The 27,410-nt window shown below is 34.0% G+C and overlaps 2 long non-coding RNA genes across 5 annotated transcripts in view; one reads left to right on the plus strand and one right to left on the minus strand.

Moving 5' to 3' along the window:
* Window positions 1–27,410, minus strand: part of LOC144320397 (uncharacterized) — a 315,384-nt gene that overhangs the window by 33,332 nt on the left and 254,642 nt on the right. For all 4 annotated transcript variants that reach the window (XR_013385937.1, XR_013385936.1, XR_013385941.1 and 1 more), the window contains one exon: window positions 19,187–19,317. This is a non-coding gene — a long non-coding RNA (uncharacterized LOC144320397). The remainder of the gene's footprint in view (window positions 1–19,186; window positions 19,318–27,410) is intronic.
* LOC144320398 (uncharacterized) lies at window positions 4,440–27,239 on the plus strand. Its single transcript, XR_013385943.1, has 3 exons — window positions 4,440–4,517; window positions 22,849–23,000; window positions 26,577–27,239. It is a non-coding gene; the product is annotated as an uncharacterized LOC144320398 (long non-coding RNA).

The raw sequence follows: 27,410 nt of genomic DNA on the forward strand, positions 1-27,410 counted from the left end.
ATTTTCTGTCACCAATATTTATGTCATTTGCATTCGGTTTTATAATCATAAGTAAGGTTTTTAAAATTTTTTCTATATATCAACCCCAAAAGTTGTTAACCAGCATTGGTATCATATAGTTTTACACATATTGTTTACATGTGTACTTTTGTTTCATTTCCTTTCTCATGGGTTTGATGATCTGGTTTTACCACTAAAAATAGAAATATTCCTAGTGTCGTACAAACTCAAATTTTCTTTAATTTGTTCTATATTTAAACTGTGAGTCTTTGAATCCATTTTCTTTCCATGTGTTTCCAGAGTTTCTAATTAAATATATCTAACATTATCCAGCTCCACAATCCAACCCATTTATTTTTCTTTTTGAAAAAAAGACTCCATCTCAGACTCCATCTGATAGTCCTATCTTATATGAATTAATTGCGTTCTAGACCTAGTATAGAAGTTAGTTCTATTCTTTCTGTATCCAGTGCTTTCCACTTCCTTGCTTTTCTTCTCCAAATGAATACATAAATTACATAAAGTACATAAAGTAATGGCAGTTGTCTCATCCTTCTCCTTATTTTATTAAATATGCCTTTAGTGCTTTCACCATTCACAATTTTTACTGTTGAATTTAGATATGCATTTTCACATTTTTTAAAATCAAACTGCTCTTTTGAAAGAAATTTTAGAATCAAAGTCAAAATTCTTTTTAAAATTTTATTTAAAAAGATTTTTTTTTGTTTAAGCCAGCTGACATGGCACAGATCCAAATTCTTTTTTGGCATATATTGAGGTGATCCTATTACATCTTCTTTGATATACCGAAAAATAGTATTAATATATTTCATAGTATAGAATTGCAGTTGTAATTTAAATACTTTCTGGTAATGAAGTAATTTCTTAAATAGCATTGTGCTTAATTTGATATAATTTTGTTATTTCTATATATTGGTGGATAATTTTAGAAGGTAGTGTTTTCGTGTGCTAGTAATGACTTTGACATTGTAATATGCTACCTTCAGTTCATTTGGAAAGAGTTGCAAATGTTATTGTGTTCTGAAACATTTTATAGGCAGAGATGATAATCATCTTGTCTATGAAAATGGGAAAGTAGAGAATTCACTTATAAAATTATCTATGCCTTGTGCCTTTTAAAAAAGAAACAATACAAATGATGGCTTATATAGTTATTGACTTTTTCAGATTTTCTACATTCATAATCTTTAGTAAGTCATATTTTTCTAGATGATTTTCTAGTTCATCTACATGTTTGAATTTACCGTCAGTTTTATTTTGCATAATAATTTTTCTGTGGCTTTGATGATATTATCTCATTTAAATTTTTTTTGAATGTTTATTTTCTCTCTTCAAACTTTCTTGCTTTGCCTAACTAAAGTTGTTCTATGTTATTTCCAATCAATTGTTGAATATATTTATCGATTCTGCTTTTTTTCCCCAGGGCTCCTGACTTCAATTCTGCTTTTTAGTTTATTATTTTTGTTTTTGTCAGCATTAATTTTTTCTTAATATTCCTATCAATATATTTTGATATCTGACATCTTGAAATAAAATTTTAATTTATATATGTTCTTTTATTTTGCCTAATAATGAAAGGATTTAAGGTCATGAGTTTACCTCTGCTTATATCTTTAATTGTATTTAATTAGTTCTGATGTGTAGTTACTTCATTTTCCATATTTTTGAAAAATTCACTGTAATATTAATTGATCACTTGATTTGAGGATCACAATAAGATTGGCTGATATCCAAGTTGATCTTAATTTAAAATAAAATGTTTTCCCACATAAAGATACATTTAAAAATATTTTATTGATAGGTAATCTGGAGTGCAAAAATGAATGTTGTTACATATTCACTGTAGATTATACCTTTTTGAAATCTTATTGTCCCATCTAATACTTTTGCCTTAAATTATTATTTTTCCTAATACTAATATAACTTCACCTTCTTTGTATTTTTCATGATCTTAAATACTTTTACTCATCAATTACTTGTAACTTTACCGTGTTACCTTATTTGGGGTGTAGCTTATACAACAGGTAGCTAGAGTTTATTTTTTAATTTAACCTAAGAGTTTCAACCATTATATGGAGGATGTCAATATATATTTATTTCTATAGCTGATTGTTTTTAACAGTCATTTTATTTTAATTTTTTCTTGAAGGTTACATTGGGATTTCCTTTGTTTTATGTCTATTTATTTGTCCATTCATTCATTCAGCAAATACCTATTATACTTTCAGCATAACAAGAAACTTGTTGCGCACTAATGAAACAATTGTTAATAAATCAGCATTATTATGATCATGGAACTCACTTTCCCTGGGATAAAGTGTCTACAGCAATGGTAATACATCATGAGCAGTGCATAATGATCAGTAGTCTGCTTGTGAATGGTGGGCACACAAAGTACCTGCTTTGGCAAAGGGGTGGTATAAGAGAAGGTTTCTTGCAGAGGTAACAACCCAAAGGCCAGAGTACCTACTACTTGCGGAATTAAATGATTCAGAATGAAAGGTAGCACTCAAGGGGTACATGAGTGGAAGTATGATAAAGATTGAGGAACTTCATATTCAGACCTATTGATATTCAAGTGTGTTTTTGTGTGTGTGCAAGGGCATTTATGTATAAGTGCTATGGCTCTGAAAGATATCTAAATTTCTGTATGTGCAACAAATGAATTTCTGTGGTTATTAGTCATCCACAAGAATGTGAAGATGAAGAAGAGATGAGGTCCTAGGAGAGGACACCAAGATTGAAGGGACAGGCAGCAAGGTAAGAGTGATCAAAGAAGACTAATTAGAATGATAACACACCAGAAAGGTGTGGTTTCATGTGTGTCATCATGATAGCTTTACAAAAAGGATGGATGAATATGAAGTTTCAAATGTTTCCATATGGTATATATCTTATCTGATAGGCAACTACAAGTTGAGATACAGATCTAGCTTCCTATTTGCTTTTAACTCTATACAAGTTACAAAGTATGGCTCTACCTGCCCTGCTTTCTAGCACTTACAACCACCAATAAATCCTGCTATATTATACTGAAGTTCCCCACACTGCAGGTTTTTCCCCATTTCTCTTCTGTGAAAACTTTGAGACCTTTCTGTGTGGAGGCTTTGAGTATTTTGGTCTACGGTTGTGAAATGCATATTTTTTAGCAGTGTTCAGTTTATCAGTGGCCTGCCCTTGCTCTAAGCCCCCACTTTTCTTAACAGGGGTCACTTTAAGTCTTGTGCTTGACTTGCATCTTAACTGATGCCCTACTTTCTGAGAAAACAGAGCTGAGATGAGTCCCTCATCTCTTCCTTTTATAGTGTCTTCTGTGCCAGAAGAAATACATCAGTATTTCCAGTGTATGGTCATACTCTACTTGTTTCCAATAAGGTACACATCCCATAAAATTTCATTCCCATGAGAATATATGGAAAAGGGATTATTAGAACTAGTATTGCCATTTTACCTGGAGGTCTTCAACAATTTTACTGTATCAAAACCTGATGGGTTCAATTTAAGACTCAAGAAGTTAATAAAATGGCCTAATTACCACCATGGGAAATAACTGAAATATATTTACTACAAACTAATGAAAACAAAATAATGTTCCAGAATTAAATTTGTTTCTCTTCACATAAAAAATAAATTAAAAAAACAAAACATAAGTTTCTCCTCACATAGCTAGAGTAAACAATGGGGATGGCTCTTAATCACATTCAGATCCATTCTTCTGTTTATTTTTCTGCTTGGGGGTGATCTTTGCCTGTTCTTCTTTGGTGTTTTACAGAATTCCTATTTAGCTTTGCTATATCATATTTGTTTATTTTTCCCCCTGAAGTGTGTTTATTTTCTTTTTTTTAAAGATATAATTGATACATAACTTTATATTAGTTAGGGATAAAACAATAATTCATATTTGGTTTTTATATTAGTTGTAGAAATATTTTAATCTCTCTAATTGTAGTTGCTAGATTCACAATTAAGCTTATGAAGACTTTAAATTATACTTACAAAGATTTTTATCCTTTTCTAGTATCTGATCTTTTTTTTTTTTTTTTAGATTTTTTTTTTAATTCATTTATTCATGATAGTCACAGAGAGAGAGAGGCAGAGACACAGGCAGAGGGAGAAGCAGGCTCCACGCAGGGAGCCAGACGTGGGACTTGATCTCGGGTCTCCAGGATCGCGCCCTGGGCCAAAGGCAGGCGCCAAACCGCTGCACCACCCAGGGATCCCTCTAGTATCTGATCTTATCAGACATTCACTATAGCTCCCCATCTCTCTGGTTTGTTTAATGAACATGGTATTTGGGCAGGAATCTTACAGATTCTAGGTTAACAACATTTAGAATCTCTGTCGCTAAGTCTATGAAACCTCCTCAGCTTAATAAACATTCTTCCTATTGATGCTAATTCAGTGTTCCATTGCTAACCAGGTGGGTGGTGTGACTACATTTTTATCCGTCTCAATGGTACCGTCTCAGAAAAGCCTTTCCTGACCAACTTATCTGAGTAAACACCCTCTTATTTTCTAATCATTCCACAATGTTTATTTTCTTCATGGAACTTAGTATTATTTGTAATTATTAACTGCTTTTTCTCTTTGTCTATTTTTTTGTTTTCCTCACTAGCCTTTAAGTTTTATGGGTACAAAATAGTATCTTTTTGAGCTCGACCACAGTCTACATAATACACTAGTAGAATACCTTGATGTTTAATATATATTTCTTCAGTAAATAAATGAATAAATACATTGAGTAGAATGGCATATGTTGGAGTTGACAGATGTCTATTACATATTTATCCAGTTTTCAATGAATCAATTTGAAAAGTGTATTAAGCAACTATACCTGTACATGATATTTAGCAGATACTATCACAAGAAAAAATACCTATGGAATAAAATGAGATGTACATGCTAAGAGTTAAATGCCTTAGTTGGGAAATAAGTAGGAATCTTATGTTTAGATTTAGATGGAATTAATTGATGAGCTGATGCAAACTTTTTCAGTTTGAGGTATATAAATGTGACAGTTCACCCACTAAGATATTCAAACAGTTTCAAATCTGATTAAAAATATACTCCTCACAATTCAATTATCCTTTTGAATAGATAAGAAGTCGCAAATATGCTCATGAATGAGGATCTAATTATGAAAAAAAAAAACACCATGGTGTAGTAAAAAAGCCATGATTTGATGCTAGTCACTTTTCCTTCCATTCCTCTACCCACCATATCTCCACTTATCTTTCTATCTATTTAACAAACACATCAACTATTTACTAAAGACAGCCATACTGTGTACTGGGTGTTTACTGGATTTGAATAGATAAAATGCTATATATACTAATGATGTACCCTGGACAACACTCCTTAATATTCTCCATATTTTCAGGCACAAAATTATTATTCAGGATTGTAAGGGAAAGGGATAACATCATTAAAGCACACTGCCTAACATTCAAAGGCTACAAGAATATGGGACCAATTATTAGTATAAAGAATGACTTTTATTCTACGATTATATAGCAGAACTTACATTTGAAGCATTCCAAAACTGATACATTAGTTGGCAATTTAAAAAATTTTTCTACAAAACCAGTATTTGCAAACTATTAATGCCAGAATTTTGTGACTAGAGAGCTGTAAATTTATAATTCTGATGATAATTCACATCAGGAACCTTAAATATTATGTCAAAGCTGCCATTTTTGATACAAGGCATAAAATAAAATAATATTGAATAAGGGATGGACAGAATAAACATAGTTTTCTCTACCTCTGATCCGACTGCCAGAGAATGAGTTTTGCCTCCTGAGAGGGGATTTCACCTTCTGCTGCCTCTTTCTAAACTGTCCCACTCTTCCTATTACTTGAAATTTGATTATTCCTGTCTTGTACTTATTTCCAGCATTTTATGGAAGTAATCTGCAAAAGGCATTTAATCCTGATTAAGGCACTAAAGAAAATTTCTCAATAGGAACAGCTCCCTTCAAGCACATAAATAATTAAAATGAAATTTTACCCTTCAAAACTATGTATTCTTTCCCTTTGGTGTAGCCACACAAACTGTGAGAGAAAATTTCCTTCCTCTTAGGAAACTTTTAATTCCATTCTGAAATATTTCAAACAAAAAGAATACTACTGAAAGTTATACAACAGACATCTATGGTAACATTTTTCCCTGTGATAGTCACTTTAGATCTTTCCTTAAAATAAAAAAAAAAAAGAAAAAGGGACACATAATGTTACAGCCCTCTCTCTCTCCCATTGTCTCCCCTTCTCCCTCCATAAGAGTCTTAAAACTGATCACTCCAAGACATTTTTTTTAAATTTTTATTTATTTATGATAGTCACAGAGAGAGAGAGGCAGAGACACAGGCAGAGGGAGAAGCAGGCTCCATGCACCGGGAGCCCGACGTGGGATTCGATCCCGGGTCTCCAGGATCGCGCCCTGGGCCAAAGGCAGGCGCTAAACTGCTGCGCCACCCAGGGTTCCCACTCCAAGACATTTTAAAAATACTTTCTCTACATATACAATTTAATGTATTTATATTTAATATTATTCATAAAACGTATCAATCTGAATTTACAATTTTATTATTTATGTTGCATTGTTTTCTGTTTGTCTATTTTTTACTTTGCATTCTTGAGGGGTATTCATGTTCCTTATGTAGAGACAAATTCCTTCATCAAAACTTCCAGATTCTACTATTTCACTGTATGCATAAATTTAGGATAAGGCTATTTCTATTCTATCATTTTATTTATTTATTTTTAAAGATTTTATTTATTTATTATTATTTATTTGAGGGGGAGAGAGAGAGCATGAGCAGGGTAAGGGGCAGAGGGAGAAGCAGACTCCTCACCGAGCAGGGAACTGGATGCAGGGCTACATCCTACCACCGTGGGATCATGACCTGAGCCCAAGGCAGATGCTTAACTGACTGAGCCACCCAGGCGCCCAACACTTTACAAACAGGGCTGCAATGAAAACCACCGGATTTGTCTTTATGTATGTGTGTGAGAGTTTCTCAAAAGAAAACACTTAGTATTGATTGCTAGGTCTAGAGTCTGTACATCTTAGACTATGCCGATTTACATTTCCATCAGTATACATAAGTGATCCATTTTACATTTTCCTCAGATCTTCCAAATAATTCATGTGGTAGGATATTAATTGTGAATGATCTACTTTCATCTGACTTATCACTTTTCTAAGTATTGGTGAGGCATAATAAATTTCTATGGTTTTTGCCATATTCTATTCTGCTTCTGTGAATTTTTGATGTTCATTTTTCAATAGGATTGTTCTTTTTAATTTCTGAGAATCTTTTTATGTTGGATATAACAGTTGGTCAGTCATGTGTTAAAAATATGACTTTCAGCTTGTGGCTGGTCTTTTCACTTTTATTATGATGGCCTTGTCATATAGAAGTTATTTAATTTTAATGTGAAATTGTTCCTTCCCTTTTATGATTTTTTTTTCATGGCTATTTAAGATAATCCTCGCAAATCCCAAGATTCAAAATAAAATAGCTCATTCTCATCTCAATTCTTGCAGAAAATATGTTCCTTCATTTGACTGCACTATTTAAATTTTATTTATCTCTCTTATTTTCCATTATTCAATAATTCCTTTGAATTATTGAATTATTTTCTAAAGTGCTTTAAAGTAATTTGTATGAAAGATTCAATATAAAATAAAATTGTCCTGTTTTCAATAACAGTAAGTAGAATATAATCATTTGCTTCTGGACACCATCCAAGTTTTTCTTAATTTTGTATATAAATTGTCTAAAAGCAACTCAGCTATACTAATGACTATATCATAAAGCATTGCTTCATTAAGATTTAATAAGTGTTTGTAGAATAATAAATAAATTTTGTTGACATTTTGTTACCATATATGTAAAATATCTGGCAATTATAGACATTTCAGAGTACACCTAAAAAGTTTACCTTGAGCAAAGCAAAACATTTAAAAAATATTTAATTAGGATGTGGAAAATGTGGTGCCCAAGAGAATGACAAAAATCGGGTAAACACATATTGGAGCTATACAAATGTCCCCAAAAAACCTAAATAATTTGTTGAACTACCACATGCCTCTTTGGAGTATTATAAGATGAGACTTATATATGGACATTTGTTAAGTGTGCAGATCTTTTAGGTTCCTGGACCCAATTCCAACATGTGGGGAGGGTGAAGGCCTCCCACTCAACATCAAGCAATTCTCATACATCCTGAGAATTCAGTCTAATTCCGATACTATCCAGAAATAGCGTCAGATTCCACAGGTTAAGACAACACACTCCCACCTTACTTCAGACCCATTACAAGTCTCAATTGTTATCTGTACTTCTACCTGATGGGTTATAAAGCAGAGGTTCCCACAACCTCTTCCTCAGGTTCAATTAATTTCTAGAGTGGCTCACAGATACCAGGAAAACATCTACCTAATAGAACACCAGTCTATTCTTCAAGGATATAATTCAGGAATGGTCAGATGGAAGAGATGTGTAGGGAAAGGTATGGGGAAAGAGTATGGAGTTTCCATACCCTCTCTAGGTGTGCCACCTTTCCAGTACCTTCATGTGTTCACCAACCTGGAAGCTCTCCAACCCTATCCTTTGGGGTTTTGTGAAAGCTTCATTAGATAGTCAGGGTTGGTTAAGTTATTGGTCACTGGCAATCAATTTAACCTTCAAGCACTCTCTCCTTCCAAGGCATTGGGGATGGGAGTGAAAGTTCCAAACCTCTAATCACATGGTGTTCTCTTGGCAACCAGTCCTATCTTTTTTTTTTTTTTTTAAGATTTTATTTTTATTTATTCATGAGAGAGAGAGAGAGGCAGAGACACAGGCAGAGGGAGAAGCAGGCTCCATGCACTGGGAGCCCGATGTGGGATTCGATCCAGGGTCTCCAGGATCGCGCCCCGGGCCAAAGGCAGGCGCCAAACCGCTGCGCCACCCAGGGATCCCAACCAGTCCTATCTTTAAATGGGGTACAAAAGTCACCTCATTAACCTAACAAAAACACCTTCATAACTCATATCAGGTCTTAGGAATTTCAGGTCTTAGGAACTGTATATCAGGAACCTTGGACATAGGCCAAACATATCAATACATATAAATCACAATATCACAGTAGAGACAGAATAGGTGATCTTAGTGTGAAAATATGAGACATGATCTTCTCTGATATGCTAATACATATTACTAAAAGCAAAACAGGCTTAAAATTGAGTTGCTTATGCTAAGCACCACATAATCAAATTAAGACTTAATTACACTTTTGGCTCTCCTAGAAATGGAATCTTAAACTAGGGCTAAGGGCAGGCTGAGCTGAGATGGGTCACATTGGCATGAAGATTATTTTGAGTTAAAAGCAATCTAGACCCAGCAGATTCAGGAAAACCTCTTTACCTCCCCATCAACTGCCTAAAAAGAATTAGACAGAGGACCTGCTCCAGGAAGAGAACTATCTCCATAGGTAACTACACGGTACTATGAACTGAGTATGGTAGACAGGGAGGAACCTAGCAAGGCCTGCTTGATGGAAGTCTCCTATATCCCCTTGTTTCTGGGTGGTCCAGCAAAGATTTGTTCACCAAAACATTTACCTTTTGTCACTTCCTGTGGATTGTATTCCTTCCCTTTGAAGTCCCAGACCTGTATCCCCTACTCCTTAGTTCAAGATGCCAAATATAATGTACCTCATTTTGCCTGATTATCTTTGGAGTTTCTACATCTATGTGGATTCCCTGTAAGTACAAAATTAAATTTTATTTTCTATTAGTCCGCCTTATGATTCTTGGTCCGGCTACAAAGACCTTGAAGGGCAGAAGATATTCATCCTATCCAAGACCAGTTAATCAAGAATTGACTGATCATTGCTAGTTAGGTTATAGGTTGCCTGATAGACCATTACCATCCTCTAAAGGAAAGTGACCTTGCAATAACCAGCCCACTTTTTTAAAGGTCCAGTATAACTTCCTTATTTCTGCTCCCTTCTAACTGTAAAAGTCTACATTTTGTACAGCTCCTCAGAGCTCCTTTCTATTTGCCAAATTGAATGCTGACCAATTCATGAATCATTGAATAAAACTAATAAGATCTTTAAAATCTACTCCGTTGAACTTTATTTTCTGATAATATTACTCATTCATAAAAAGCCATTTAGAACAGTCTAGCAATGTAAGAATTTTTCCCTTAAACTTAATATTTATGATTTATCAAGAATAAATTTTATCAATGTATGTGGTTTACTCCAACTAAAGAAGTCCAGGAAACCCATTTTCTGCTGAGGGTTCTTATCTTTTTAAAATCTATTATTCACATCTTACTCTTTTGAATGAGATATGATGACCACTAAAATTGACTCTTATTATAATTGTAAATACAGTGGCAAGATATAGAATCATCTACTCAAATATTTTCTGAAACTTACCAGTGAAGTGATACATTTACTAGGTATTATTTACATTGTTAAACTCTAACAGTTCTTCAACATTTGAATAACTAAATAATGATACGGTTTGCCATATGTTTCCATTTAATGAAGCCTTGTATTGATACTTAAATGCTTCATTAAGTCATAAGCTGCCAAAATAAGTAGTTTTTCTCTTGTCACAAATTTGACATGGTTTAACTAAGAAGTCTTGTCATTTTAAAAATTAAGAATGCTTTTATTCTGCATATGTTATAAGCAACATCTCAATATTTCAGGTTTAGATACAAAACATTTTTAGGAGGCTGACATTGTAGTTTGGGAATTTTTGTGCACAATTTTCTTGTCAGTAGAAGGTTGCATGAGTTGTTAAAACTATCATTTCATCATAAACTAAACAAAGTTTATATGCAATTTTCAAAAGCTTCTTGAAGTGACACCTGTTTCATTAATAATAATAAGCTTTAAAAAGTCCTACTCCAAGCTGTAAACACCAAATAAAAAACTGTAATTTCACTAAAATCATATTTTTAAGGCAGCAAGTTACCTTGAAAATGACAAGTTCAGAAAATGACGAGTTCAGATATTCTGAAAACACACATGGCTTGAAACAGTAATATCAGATTTTACCTTTCTATCTTTTCAATGAAACACCTAAGACTGACTTGATGATACAATCATGTTTAATTGGTATGTAAGGTCTAGCTGATGTTTATTTTGAGCAAAAATAAAACTTTTAGATCTTGATATATTATTTTCTAGATGAGTTTGGATGAGAGAAAGTTCAGGAATGAATAAATGATTATTTCAAGGTTGGTTCATTAAATATGACTGCTCTTAAAGAAAATTAAGAACAGTTGATCATAAAAAACAATGGACAAAGCAGTGTGTTTTTGTAAACCTTGGTTTGCAGAAGAAATGAAGCACTGCTATGTTTCTATACTTGAATGCTAACACATTTGTATTATAATTAATATAATTGAACATACAGAAAATGTTATTTGAGGGGCACCTGGGTGGCTCAGTTGGATAAATGTCCACATTTTGCTTTTGGCTCAGGTCATGATCTCAGGATTGTAGGATGGAGCCCTGCATTGGGCTCTGCACTCAGCTGGGAGTCTGCTTGTCTCTCCTCCCTCTGCTCCTCTCTCCCACTGCCTCCGCTCTCTAAAATAAATTAATTAATAAATAAAAATCTTTTTTAAAAAAGAAAATGTTACTTAAAATTTTTAAAATGCAGGATATATAATATTGAGGACTTGGAAGTTCGATCATGCCTTTTTCAAGTTGAATTATGTAGCTTATTTTAACTTAGACACAACAAATATTTTTAAAAAATATAGAAGTAAATATGTGTATTTAAACTATAGGGCCAAATTTATCTTTTAGGGTAGCCCGGGTGGCTCAGCAGTTTAGCGCCGCCTTCAGCCCAGGGCCTGATCCTGGAGACCCGGGATCGAGTCCCATGTCTGGCTCCTTGCATGGAGCCTGCTTCTCCCTCTGCCTGTGCCTCTGCCACGTACTCTCTTTCTCTCTGTGTCTCTCATGAATAAATAAATAAAATCTTTAAAAAAATTATCTTTTATCTCTTGTTCATATCTTCATTCTTATAAATCATTCTCATATATGCTAATATGACAAGAAAATATAGTGTTTTCTTGCAGAAAAAAAGAAATATCTGTATTCTATATGCCTATATTCTATCTACCAATCAATCGATTGATCGATCTATTTGGAAAAAACTCAGATGCCTATAAAATAGCTGGTAATATTAATATGAGTACAAGATGAAAAAATATAGTAGGATATGTGGCTGAATGAATACTCTACCTGAATGTATACAAATCAAAACAGGACATCAAACAAACAACACAACAGCCACAATATTTAAGCCAAACAAAACATACATGCAGTTTAAACTTAAGCCTGAAGTCCACCAATTTTTAACCTCTGCCATAGAGGTTTCTAATTAAAACAATAAGAAATTAATTAATAAATTTACCATTATAATTCCATATCCTATGTTCTTTTCAATACACTATTCATTTTTGTTATAGTACATAATTTTCATTTTCCTACTTTTTCTATTTCAGTTTTCTCTCTTTTTATACCCCAGGGTCAAATCATGATAGAAAAAAAGCAACATTCTTTTGAATAGATACTAACATGTTTCTCAGTAAGAATCACATAGCATTCTTATGAAAAGATCTCAAGATGGTATCTCAAGTACTTCAGGTTTTTTGTTTGTTTTATTTGTAGAAATTGAAGGAGGTTTGTTAGCAAAGCCACTTAAGACAATGGGTTCTGAATCTGGCCGTCCACTAGATCCATTAGAATTACCTGGGTTTTAAAACTATGGCTCCACCTTTATTGAGTCCAGTTCAGTAGATATGAAGTAATTCCTAGAATATGTATTTTCAAATGTTGTTACATTTTAACAATATTTGATTCAAATTTAGAGCCACTGGTCTAAGGCCTTGGTTATCCACAAGGTGGTTCATGCACTGGCTACCTGAGAACTTCTTAGAAATGAGAGGCCTCACCCTAGATTTACTGAATCAGAATCTGATGTTCACAAGGTTCCAATGTTTCATGTGAACATTAAAGTGTCAGGTCTCTGGATTAAAAATTAAGAAACCCTTTTGGAACTGGATAGCCTCTTACAGGGATTATAAATAAGACTTGCTTTTGTTAGATTACAAAGGTCACCAGAGACTGACTAAAGAAGACTAAAAGAAGCCCAAGACTTGAGACTGACATTGACCCCAGAATGTGATGCATTAGTTTACAATGAGAAATGACACCTGTCACCAAGTCCAAACTATTCAAATAAATAGAGTTAACATCATCTCTTCCAATGGAGAAACTATATGAGAGGCCAAATCACAATCAGAAGAAATTGAGAAGATTTCACCCAAATTTGTGAGGATACCTAGAGGAATTTTTCTAATGCAGCCACTGAATGGGAATAACTTTTCCAATGATGATTCCTCCTCTGGAGATTGTACACTGTGTAGCAGCAAAGTTCTTTACCTACTCCCCCTTATGTGTGTACTCTTCTGTTTATCCTCTGTGGATATTTTCATTTCTAAGTCTTTATCTGTATAACTTAATACTCTTTTCTGGATCATATCTTTAATATTGATGGTTTTGCCTGTTGAAGATGCTTACAATTTACTGACTGCTTCTCAACTGTCAAGCATTATTTCATTTAACACTATTATTCCCTGTTTCTGGGTGAGAAAATTAAAAAATGTAGAGATAAGTAAATGGCTCATTTTTCACAGCTAGTAAGCGATAGAGCTCAGCATTCAAGCAAGACTTTTCTGAGTCTAAGCAAGACTATATATCTAACTCAGTGCTTTGGGGGCCGGTCACATTTCACCAAACACATTTCACTACGTTGTTCCCATAGTTTAAGCTCCAGTTTTCATCATTCCAGAATTTTGGAGAAATTCTTCAGTGTAATTCTCAAGTACTAACAATTATTATCTTTTCTAAGGTTATTAAATGCTTACAAAATATTTATTTAGTAATGCTTTAAGTTGGATGAAGACATAGTTAAAGAATCTCAATAATTGGGCAATATGAAAAGAATGCGATTAAGTTACTTCAGATTTATTTTATTACTCTCTGCTTTCTGTTGTTGAGTTTAGCAATAAGAAATTTTAAAGAAGAGATCACTGATGGATAATTAACTATTCTCTATTTTCTTGATTCTGGGGTTTAAAAAATATGTTCTCAGCAACACAAATATTAATTCGATGCTAATTAATAATTTCACCCATGAAACATTTACAAAACAAATATGCAAATCCTCATAAACCAACTTGCACTCTAGTGATGATTAGGTTATCATTATATTCAGGAGCAATTCAGATGAATGCATAAAATTTTAAGAGTATGACCTAATGCTAATATAGTGAAAACTTAAAACTTTTTTTCCCATTTTTGTTTCTCTCTGTATTTCATAAGGATGAAAATACATTTCTAAGACTCATTATTGAAATTACCTTTTACTTTATGATTTCATCTAATCTTTATAATTGTAGTTACCAATTTGATTTAGATCAATGGTTCTTTACATTTTGGTTCATGAACTGCTTTCAGAATATAATGAAAGTTGTAAACCATTCAACAATAAGTAATGTACTGTCCATGTAAACAGAATTTTCCACACAATACAGTTAGTTCAGAAGCTTCTCTAGAATAATACATAGATTTCACATACATAGCCTGTAATATAGATGGGAGTTAGGAGATCAGTTCTAGTCTTAGTTTTACCACTAATGAGATATGTGATCATCAACAATTTACATTATATCTTAGGGTATGATTCCATATATTCCATATCCATAAAATTACAGAGCTGATTGTGAAGGTACTCTCCACCTCTGAGAAAATGAATACTAAATTTGACTCTTAAATGTAGATATAATGATTGCCTTTAAAAAAATAAATTTATCAACTTAGATTCCAGATGAATATTATCTTTTAAAGTATTCACCTTGGGAGGCCATCTGCTTACTCTAGGGATAACGCAACATCATTCAACATAGGAAACGGTGCTCAAAATATTTTAAAAATCATCTTTTGTAATTGCCACCACAGAAGCTTTTTACAACCCAGTATCATGAAAACACTTTGTAGAGAGATTGCTGAACAACTGCTGGGATACTTTGAATCACCACTAAAAATCAGGAAGTTCCAGAAAACTGATGCTGGGCAAGATTCCCAACTATTACAATAAGAAAGATGTGCGCATGATACAATACGGACCCATGAACTTGACATTAATCACAGTTGAAATCTGAATTATATTATAAACAGAGAGCTTCTAAACAATCATATGCTAGTAGTCAGAGGAAATTAACTTAAAAGAAATGATGCCAAACAAGTTTCATTTACTTTCCTACTAGGTTTGCTAGGTTAATTGATCAAAACTGCATTTCATCACAGTGTTGGGCAGTCTCTGCTGTATCAGGCTTGATAAGGAGAGGAGGAAATTTGGGTAAAATGAGAATTTGGTAAATGGATCCATAAATAGAAAAAAAAAGTATCTTCTGTAACATGTTATTGGGCTCTGTATTTGCGCCTTCCTTAGCTACAATTCACATTGATGAGTTAGATGGTAATACAGAAAACAATGAACTCTGCAGAAGAGCAAATCCAACAAATAATAGAAACAGCACATCTAACACTTTAATAAAAGGAAAATTGATTTTAGTATAGTATATATTTTTAAAGAATTAGTGTACTATTTTGTACTTGAATCTAGACAACCATATAAAATTCAGGCATCCATCAAATGTTTACTGGACAACTACTGAGTACCAAGAGCCGTGTCCCATGCTGTGTAACATCTTGGTACTTCCCAGAATGGAATACAACTGGCATATAGTATTGTCCCTCAGGAAAGTCAAAGTTCTATGTTGGAGGCTAAGTAATAAACATACAGTAATTATACAAAAGATGGTAAGAGCCATTAAGAATAGCATGCACATAGTACTAGGGGAATAAAGAGTAAGGGGACTCTAACTCTGAATCTAGTGGGTGAATCAAAGAATGTTTCACATAGGATGTGCTATTTCACCTCTGTTAAATAGAAGTCTGTCAATAGATAAGGATAGAAGGATTGGGAGTCTGGCAGGGATGGCATTCCAGGCAGAGAAGACAACACCTACCAAGATGTAGAAGCATGTAGAACCTGTTACGGCAATTGCAAGTAGTTCCAAATAAATTTAACAAATAGAGAAAGTTTAAACTGGGAAGGGCAGATAACAATCAAATAATGGAAGGATTTTTGTACATTTTATTAAAAAGTAGTGATTTTTTAAATGGGAAAAGGAGTAGATGAGAACTAAATTTTAATTCCTGTTTTATGGCAGGCATTCAACTCGATGCTCATCACTCACTCAAATCACTATAACTGCCATTAATGGGAAAACCCATTATTAATGAGAATTATTATTATCCCCATTTTGCAGACAGAAAACTGAAGCTCAAAAAGATTAAATAAATTGCTAAGGTTTAGTTTTTTCTTTGAAAGATCATTATAGGAAATATTGAAAGAAGATGTATCCTGTGTGGAAAGACAAGAAAATTATGAGCTTGGTTTTGGATGTGTTGTTAAGACATCCAAACATTTCCAACTAACTGTGGGATATCTTATGTAGGATGTGTTGACATACATGGCTGTAATGGCTATTATTTTTGTTTAGTCAACCTCTTCTCCCTCTCCTGGTAACAGATCCTACTTTTTTGCTTATTGGGTAAGAATACAGTAATTTGAAAGAACAACAACAACAACAAAAAAATCACTCATGTTCCTACCACCAAATATTGGTACAAAAATGGGACATTGACCCAGGCAGAAACAATCAGGTCCTTCCTCACTAATTTTTCTGCTGTAGCCAAGAAGAAAAAGTGCCTTTTCCCTACTTTATCACTGAAGCAATGAAGTCACTGTCACAAAAACTACAGCCATGTCTTCACTACATGAAAAAGTCAGAAAATGACGATAACTATTATAGAAGTCCATTGTAAATCCTAGAAGTCCCTCAAATTGGTGTGATTCTGGAAGGAATTCCTTTAAGTCTTTGCTGTGCTTCAGTTTCCTTCTAATAAATTCCCTTTGTTGTTTAAGTCATTTTGCACTCTGCTTCTGTTACTGTCAATTAAAAGTGTCCTAACTAAACACTAAACTCTAGAGTTTCTTAATTTCCAAATAGAAGTTAGCTAGACGATTCCAAAGACACAATGGCACCTTGCCTTCAGCTGACTGCTCTAAGTCATTTCATTGTTCCCAAAATCTAAACCTACCCTTAATGGAAATAGTTTAACACTAACCAGTTATCCCAGAGAAAAGGAGATCTTTATACTTTTTAAAAATTTATTTAGGCTGGGCCTTTTATTCCCGTGACTGATTTATCCTCATTAAAAGCAAAACACTGACAACATAATTGGAATAACTATAGTGTGCCAGGTGACTACATTCAAAGGGGCAGCATTCATTTTATATTGATTGATTTGCTATCTTGTTCATTAAATTCTATTTAAAATTGAAGATCCTGAAACCAATATTACCCTATATATTAATTAACTAGAATTTAAATAAAAACTTGAAACAAAAAAAATTAAAATAAAATTGAAGAAAAAAAGAAACATAAATGGGACAACACATTAGGTGCATTTTTTAAATAATAAATTTATTTTTTATTGGTGTTCAATTTGCCAACATACAAAATAACACCTAGTGCTCATCCCGTCAAGTGCCCACCTCAGTGCCCACCACTCAGTCCCCCTCACCCCCCGCCCACCTCCCCTTCCACCACCTCTAGTTCGTTTCCCAGAGTTAGGAGTCTTCCATGTTCTGTCTCCCTTTCTGATATTTCCCACTTATTTTTCTCCTTTCCCCTTTATTCCCTTTCACTATTATTTATATTCCCCAAATGAATGAGACCATATAATGTTTGTCCTTCTCCGATTGACTTATTTCACTCAGCATAATACCCTCCAGTTCCAACCATGTCGAAGCAAATGGTGGGTATTTGTCGTTTCTAATGGCTGAGTAATATTCCATTGTATACACAAACCACATCTTCTTTATCCATTCATCTTTCGATGGACAACATTAGGTGCATTTTATATTTTATTCCCTTCCATCTCTTTTTTCTGTGTATGTATGTGTGTGTGTGTGTGTGTGTATTTATGAGTATTTATAAGTATGTAGGTATGTACACAATTTTTACATTTTTCTTACTTTAGGTTTACACTCTTTCACTTTAAGTTTGTAAATATTTAACCTTTAAGCATCTCTCTAGAAATCACTCAACTAAAATTCACTATTCCTATTTAAATCATTTCAAGTTCTTACAAAACAAATTATCTCTAGATTTAAAATACTTTTCTAATTTCTTCAGTTACTGAAAAGTGTTTATTCCATTGTATATATTACACTTTGGACCAGATTTTTTAAAGTATGGTAGAAGTTTAACATTGTCAGCTTTATCACTCATACTTTGATAAAAATGCCCTTCGGATTTTCACACTTCTAAAATTTCCCTTAATATGCTTTAATTTCATTATAAAACTCTTCTATCATCAACTCTATTTCATGACCACTCTGTCTTAGATAATAACTATATCAACTTGTTCTAATTATCTTTGTTAACATTTGTTTCTTTGCCTTCCAGGGATACTGCCATAATGACAGTGGAGTGCATTTTGCTTACAATGCATCTCAACTTTCAACTGTCATGCATGTTGCATCTACTTATCTATCAATCTCCTATTTATTTGAAATATATATGGCTTCCATTTGAAAACACAAGACACTATACATAGTGTGTGTGTGTATGTGTATACCTTTTTCTCACTATGAGCATTAAACTACCTCCAGAGCATAAACAGAAAATTACTGGATGGGATTTGGCTAAAAAGAATCTAGAGTGAGATTTGGTAAATGCATAAGGGGCTAACCGTGAAGTGAAAAAAAAAAAAAAAAAAGAGAGAGAGAGAGAGGAGTAACAATATACTTAGAGGTATATCTAGCCTAGATCTCTGCCTTTTGAAATAAAAAATAATTTATAGGCTCCTTATACCTGCCTAATAAAGTCAAACTTTTAAGCAAGGTACTGAGTCACTGACATAAGCTTCCTTTCTAGTTCAATCTCCTACAGAACCTAACCCCAGTCAGACTTCTTAAACATCCTTTATGCTTTCTTACCTGTTTATCTTTGTTAATGTAGTTCCATTTTCCAGAAAAATTTCTCTCTGTCAAACTGCCGGACTTCAGAAATACCGACAAGTTTATCTTTACAGTATTTTCATGCTTTCTCTATATTCAAACATGCTTTCCTAGAATTAAAAAAAATGAGATTGAAATGGAGAGTAAGCAAGAGAAATTTTAACACTAGTAACACTTGGTGACTTTCTTACTGAATTAGACACATTCTGCTTTGTAGTAGAAGTTGGTATATAAGCCTTGTCTTATATAATTGGATCTATTCATTATTTGTCTTTTTTTTCCAGAGACTTAACCTATAAAATAAATGACTTTTATTTTATATATTTTAAGTCTTTTTTTTTATTAAACAGATGAAAGCATTTCAGGGGATGTATAGAGATGAAAACTCAAGTCTTTGGGCTCTTGAACTTATCCAGAGTTTTTTTGTTTTTGTTTTTGTTTTTTTTTAGATTTATTTATTTATTTATGATAGACAGAGAGAGAGACAGAGAGAGAGAGAGAGAGACAGAGAGACAGAGGGAGAAGCAGGCTCCATGCCAGGAGCCCGACGCGGAACTCGATCCCGGGACTCCAGGATCGCGCCCTGGGCCAAAGGCAGGCGCCAAACCGCTGAGCCATCCAGGGATCCCCTATCCAGAGTATTAACATGGAAGAAAATCTATGATGAGGATTGTCACAGATGGGGAAAGACACCATCTATATGGCCCAAATATTCCTAAGAAATTCTTTCAGATCTAATACATGTGAGTCTAGTTAAAATGTGATTATCAAGGACATTTAGGACCTCTTCTTGCTATGGGGATCCCTGGGTGGCTCAGCAGTTTAGCGCCTGCCTTCTGCCCAGGGCGTGATCCTAGAGTCCCGGGATCAAGTCCCGCATCAGGCTCCCTGCATGGAGCCTGCTTCTCCCTCTGCCTGTGTTTCTGCCTCAATCTCTCTCTCTCTCTCTCTCTCTTTGTTTGTGTGTGTGTGTCTCTCATGAATGAATAAAAAAAAATCTTAAAAAAAAAGACCTCTTCTTGCTAAAGTTTATCTGGTTTATGAGACAAAGAGTAAAGGCTGCTTTGAGAAAAAGAAAATAGGGCAGCCCCGGTGGCGCAGCGGTTTAGAGCCGCCTCCAGCCCAGGGCATGATCCTGGAGACCCTGGATCGAGTCCCACGTCAGGCTCCCTGCATGGAGCCTGCTTCTCCCTCTGCCTGTGTCTCTGCCTCTCTCTCTCTCTCTCTGCATCTCTATGAATAAATAAAATTAAAAAAAAAAAAAAGAAAGAAAAGAAAATCTACTGACCAGGAGTTACAAGGACTGGGGACAACAGTGGGTATGACTATTCCATCTGGATTCTTTGCTTCTCAAGCTCTTATAAGACCAGCACTAAAGCAGACCTGTGTTCACACAGCAGCTATCTGCATCATAAAACCAACAAAGACATCCTAAATACATCTAGCTAGTTGTAACATATACAGGTAGGGCTTAGAAGCGAGAGTGGGGATAGAGCTACTGGGGAGTGCAGTCGGTTAAGCGTCTTCTTGGTTTTGGCTTGGTTCACGATCTCATGGGCCCCGAGACTGAGCACTGTGTGGGGCTCCATGCTCAGTGAGGAGTCTGCTACTTAAGTTTCTTTCTTTAGCTTGCTTAGTCTTTCTCTTTCTCTTTCTGATAAATAAATCTTAAGAAAAAAAAAAAAAAAGAAAAGAAAAAGAAGTGAGAGTGGGCACTGAGACAGAAAGAGACCATACTATTGAGGTAAATATTTTTTGTTGCTACATATCAGTAGCATGTCAGATTTTCTTCAGTATCTATACATTAGTTACCCAAAGAGAAAGCAGTGGTGTGAATAGCAAAAACAGAAAGGACCTGTGAAAAGTCACTTAGTGGGGTTATTTTGGAGGGACAGGCCAAATATAAATATGGGTAAAAATAAGAATATGCGGCAGACTCATTATCATCAATGAGAAAAGAGAGAAGGGACATGCTGAAGGGCTCTGCTGATAATATCCACTTTTGTACTGCTTGGTCGTTGTAGGTTGGCTTCTCAAGGTAGCAAACTTAGTCATGCCAATCACATCAAGCAGATTCATGGCCAAGATCAAGTGAAAATATTTCCACTGACCATGAGGGTAATAAAGGAAACTTCTCCCACTTTACCTATATGCAAACATCAAGACTGTATATACTTCTATTCTAATAAAAGTGAATAAGCAAAAACAATAAACAACTTGGTGCCTATTCAAAAAAAATCTGCAAAATACGGGAAGATAAATATAGCACTCAGGTTACAATAGGAAACTGTTTTCTAAAAATACTTAGTTCAGGAAGGAGAAGAACATCTGGTATTAAAAACTTTGCTTTATTTAAAAAAATCAGTAAAACACAGCCCTCTGAAATAAGATAATGTTGAAAGGATAAAGAAATAGAGTTGAAGTGAATTGCACAGTTGCTTCTCCAGTAGCCATCCATTCTTTGTAGCTATACTTTCCATTTCTGTCTCCATCTTCCTTCACTCTCACCTCCATTTAGCCATTTACTTTTAGGGAAGCTAATTTTATCCTTGGGTATAGGCAAGCGGCTGATGCTTCAGGCCTAGTTTTACCAAAGTAATTTTATGTCCAGGTTACAGACACTGATTTGGGTACACTCAGGCCTGGCTTCATAGGGGGCAATCTGTTCAGTTACACAGGGTCCCCCTATTCAGAAGGGACTTGCACTAGGCTTAACGCTCTCTTGCAGCCATCTTGAAATTCTTAATTCTATATTTGAACTTGTGTTTTGCAAGTCAAGTTAATGAGACAATGAAGCATGTGTGTGAGTAGGGGAGGTACCTGTTCTAAGTGTGTCTGCCACTAGTCGCATATGGCATTTGCAGTGTCTCACAAGCTGAGCACAAAATGCCAGTGGCCCCATGATGTGTGGGAGTTCAGCAAGTCTCAAAGTTAGTACAAGGTGTCTTATATCTATGACTGAGTGAGAGCACTGACAGCCCCAAGAAGCCATACTTTCCATTTAAACCGGACTTTACTCCAAACAGAAAGAAGGCAGTGGAGTTCTAAGAAATGATTAAGGAACCCATCAAATCCTTTCTCACTCATGTAACTTCTCTTACTAGCCAACCACTTACATTGAAACTTATGATATAGAAAAATAAATAGGAACTTATAGAAAAATAAATTAGATAGATAGAACATTCCATTCCTTATAAATACAATGAAGATAGAGTGATTGTAGAGTGTATGCAGAGCAAAGGGAAAAAAATAAAGAGAGACCAACCAAGAAACAGACTCAAGTATAGAGAACTAATGGTTACCAGACGGGAGGTAGGTGGGAAGATCAGTGAAATAGGTGATGGGGATTAAGAAGTGCACTTGTATTCAGCACTGAGTGATATATGGAAGTGCTCACTATATAGTACACCTGAAACTAATATAACACTATATGTTAACTATATTGGAATTAAAATAAATTTTAAAAAGACTTTAAAAAGAACTAAAATAAAAACCTTGGTTTTGTGTAGGTTTTGACAGTACTAGTAAGAATGAAATATATATGCAAATACCACCTATAAATTGTATAGCTTTGATGATTCTGTATATGAGTTAAGTTTTGTTGCTTTTTTTTAAAGATTTCATTTATTTATTTATGACAGACACAGAGAGAGAGAGGCAGAGACACAGGCAGAGGGAGACGCAGGCTACATGCAGGGAGCTGATGTGGGACTCGATCCCAGGACCCCAGGATCACGCCCTGGGCAGAAGGCAAGCACCAAACCTCTGAGCCACCCAGAGATTCCCGAGTTGAGTTAAGTTTTGTTCTATTCGCATTTAAGACTGGCATTGCACAATATAAAGATGAATGGTAAAAATGCTGTTAATCTAAAATTTTAATTTTTGTTTACTTAGAATCACAATCAGTAGCAAATACAAAACACCATGACAAATTAAGTAAAGACTATAGGAAAAATGAAAAAGCTTTATATTTTGCCATACTTAATGCCATTTTTTAAATGACTTTTGAACTCTTCATTTTCGTTTTGCACTGAGCCTCAGGAATCACATGCCCAGTACTGGCTAGGAAAGCATATAATCCAATTTAGGCCAAGAAGATTGTAGATGATGTTTGTTTAGAGCCACCAGAAAAAAATATTTCTTTGCCTTCTGAGTGTTTCTAGAAGAGATGCAACTTCTCTTCCTTGGCCATGTAGTTGCAGAAATATTGAGAAGTACTGAGACCCTAAGTAAAATTCACCTTTGGATAAGGTGACACTATTGGTAGGCAGGAAAGAAATATGGCTCTTGAGTCTTTCAATAACACCAATAAATGAAGTCAATAGATCTTAAAAGTTTGAGTAGGGTTTTTAAAATAATTTAATTACTACTTGTATAAGACTTAGATGAAAAAAGAGCTAGATATAATTTGGGGATAACTTAACAGAACTAGGAGAAAATTAGAAAATACTATGCAGAAGATAATATGGTATAACAAAATCAGAAACCGCATTAAAATAATAAAAATAAAAATCCACATGCTGGATAAAGAAAATCAATAATGTGAACAAACCTGAAGAACTATCTGCAGGTACAGAGAATGGCACAAGTTTAAAACAGTGAAAGAAGGTTAATAAGAAAGGATAGGTAATAGTTATCCAACACATTTATGATACTTTTTCTTAAAAGGAGACCAGAACACACAGACTCTAACAATAATATAAAATAGAAAGATACAAATCATTTAAAAAACAATCAAGTTATAAGCAGAATTAGTAAAATAGATTAGCACTTGAAATAACTTGGTGATATTTTATATCTCAAGAATAAAGAAAGAATGTACGAGCATCAAAGCAGAGAAAAACAGATTATCTTACAAAGGAGTAAAATTCAGCTACTCAGGTTTCCCTTGTCAATAGAAAATTTTTAGAAAACAGTGGAGCAATATAAAAATAGTTTTGAGGAAAAGAGTTATGGTTCAATATCCCTAAGCCTGGCCAAGTTGTGATAGTATGTGAAGTCAACACAAACATATATCGCCATATATAAGACTCAGAAAGCTTTCTATCCATAGACTTCCTAAAAAATATTTTTTAAAAATGCAATTCATTTGACCTAATGACAAATCAATATAACCAGTGTCCCAAATCCTCTAAACTTTAAGATTACCCTTCCTAGAATAAAGGGGAAAGGAGAAAAAATGAGTGGGAAATATCAGAAAGGGAGACAGAACATGAGAGACTCCTAACTCTGGGAACCGAACTAGCGGTGGTAGAAGGGGAGGTGGGCGGGGGGTGGGAGTCACTGGGTGACAGACACTGAGGGGGGCACTTGATGGGATGAGCACTGGGTGTTATTCTATATGTTGGCAAATTGAACACCAATAAAAATAAATTTATAAAAAAAAATAAAATGCAAAATATCCTAACAAACAAACAAAAAAAAGATTACCTTTCCTATTAATGCTCAACTAAGTATTTTTGGAGATTCGATCCAAAGAATGTGGAGGGTAGATAATGTTCTCCCAAATATTTCTTAAGATCCAAAGATCTGTCTGATTACATTACTGTCTTTGAACTGTAGCTCTTGCCATCTCTTTACCATATCTTCATGGCATCCCAGACCTTTGCAGTCTGATTTATTTCAAAATATGAATATTTATTCTCTATTTTTCAAGCTCTTGCCAACACAAGATTATTACTCAAATGTAGTGACTCATAAAATTTACTAAGGACTCAAGGACTTCACATAAGAATGACAATACAAAAAAGAAAACCTACAATGCATGTAGGTATCTGTTCCTAAATTCCACAATCCAGTCCCCACAGGATCTGTGTCCCAAGTCTGCCCCTTTGCTGCTGGGAGTCCTCTCATCACAGATATTAGCCTAAAATCTGTTCTCAGACTATAAGCCATAGGGCTCAGCACTGCTCTCACTTTATATTTCAATCTAGGAAACCAAAATATCAGTTAACAGTAATTTCAGTACCTAAGGAAATCTATTGTTTAGTGTTTATTATTCATTCATTTAATCATAAAACAATTTTAATTTTTATTGTTCAATCTTGCCCTTCAAAAATAATCTTTTAACTCCCACTGTTTTCTTTTGGCCTAGCTAATAACACAATATTTTTTCTCCAAACAGTAAAAGTTTCCTTACCACATAGGTATATTTGTATTTAGATCTTTAGAGATGACACACACACACACACACACACACACACACACACACACATATACTAACACAGACCCTGCAGGTTTCTAATTAGATTTTCTTTCCTGAGGTCAAAGTTACCTGTAGAATTCTTTGTTGTCGCTTATGTTCAAAATACCGCTGCTTTTATAGTCTTCCAAGATAGTACATAAATTACAAAAAAAAAAAAACAAAACTATTTGGAATTCTACTCTACTTTGGCAATGTGATCCAAAGAAAATATTTCTTCCCTCCTTTAATAAACTATAGGAATAAGGTCTCTTCTTTTTCATCCATTAAAAGAATTCAAGAAAGTTTACAGTATTTCAACTATTTTTTTGCATTGATAAATATAGAACACTGATTTTAAGTTTGTAGTTGTAGAACTGCTAGGAAAAAGGATGTATATTTTTCAGTAGAGAAAAACAAAGAAAGCGTGATCCTTATTAGCAAATACAGAAACATCAAGAGACCATTATAAATAAAAAAGGACAAGAGATAATATGTTTGGCTAATACCAAACATATCAACTATAACAGATAATTTCATATAGGGCAAAAATTAAAATACAATTCTGGCCTATTTGTGTTCATTATACTAATATCCGGAATAGACAAAAAAAAAAAAAAAGACCTGAAAAAAAACTAGTAGGAGAATGACCTAAACTACCATGTATCCACTTTAGGAAATATGTAGCAGTTAAAAAGAATTTGGTTATGTTACATATTCTATGCATTCAAACATGGAATGTCTTCAAGACATAGTAAATTACAAATCAAAGTATAATATCTAAGGCATAATTTCATTTAAAACAAAATAAAACTGTGTATTTCATATGTACAAATATATGTAGGTAAATGTATATAGAGTTCATATCCCATTCAGAGAGATGACAGGTGTTACATTTAAAAAGGTGACTAGAACTAAGTGGGACTCAAAGGGGCTTCCATTAGATATGTATTATTTCTATTTTTTTTTAGAGAGAGAATTTATTTATCTGTTATATTTAAACTTACAAATACATTAAAAATTTTTAAATAGGAACAACAATGCCTATTATTGCTTGAATTAGAAGACTCCTTATTGTAAAATATTTTCTTCTAAATTAATTTATAAATTAATATAATTCGAATCTGAATAGCAACATGATTTTTTGTTTTACCAAAAATCTACATTGTTTCTTTTTTTTCCTCACAGTTAAAAACATCTGTAAATTATTCTCATTGACCCTTGACTTTGGAGAGTGGACTCTGCAATGAATTCTCTAACGTGGAACTTCAAGTTTAGTATTACCCCAATAGGAAATCTTCCTTTCATGTTCAAACAATAGTTCCCTGTGTGACAGAGGAGGTGGCTTTTTTTCTCAAACTATCTATTGTTAGAGACGGAACTTCTTCCTCAGGTGTGCTAGAGACCATCTTTATCTCCATAGTACAAATTCTGTGCCTTTCACCAGTAGGTGGTTTGTTTTGTTTTTTAATTCTGTCTGCATTGTTCTCAACAATTCAAAGGGTATATTTTCTCTTCCCACATCAACTTTTCATCTCTATTTTTCATTTAGAATCAAAAGAATATATTTTATCCCCCTTAGTAATTTCTGGATATAAAGCAATAAAGTATATTCTCTCACTTGGTACTTGTAAGAAATATATAGACAACTTAATTGAATCAAAAGGAATCTGGTGAAACAAGCAGTAGTTCTTACTTTCTATTAAATAAGAAGTATTATGATCATTTGATTGATGAACTGGGGAGAACTGATGTACAGTCACCATATCCAGGGAATGTTAAGAAGCAGATTAAGAAGCAGATTCTGTCCAAGATGGCAATGTATACAGCAAGATCCTGAACCTACCTCCTCCCAGGAACCCATCTACAACAGTATATGAAACAATTTCCTCTGAAAAAAAAAATAAAAAAAAATAAAAACCTTAAAAACTAGCTGAGTAACTCACTCAGAGGTTAATATGAAGAAAACCACACTGAAGCAGATAGAAAAGGCTGAACAACAATCTTGCCATAATTTCCCCC

The sequence above is a fragment of the Canis aureus genome, chromosome 9, assembly GCF_053574225.1.
Source record: "Canis aureus isolate CA01 chromosome 9, VMU_Caureus_v.1.0, whole genome shotgun sequence".
Lineage (NCBI taxonomy): Eukaryota > Metazoa > Chordata > Mammalia > Carnivora > Canidae > Canis > Canis aureus.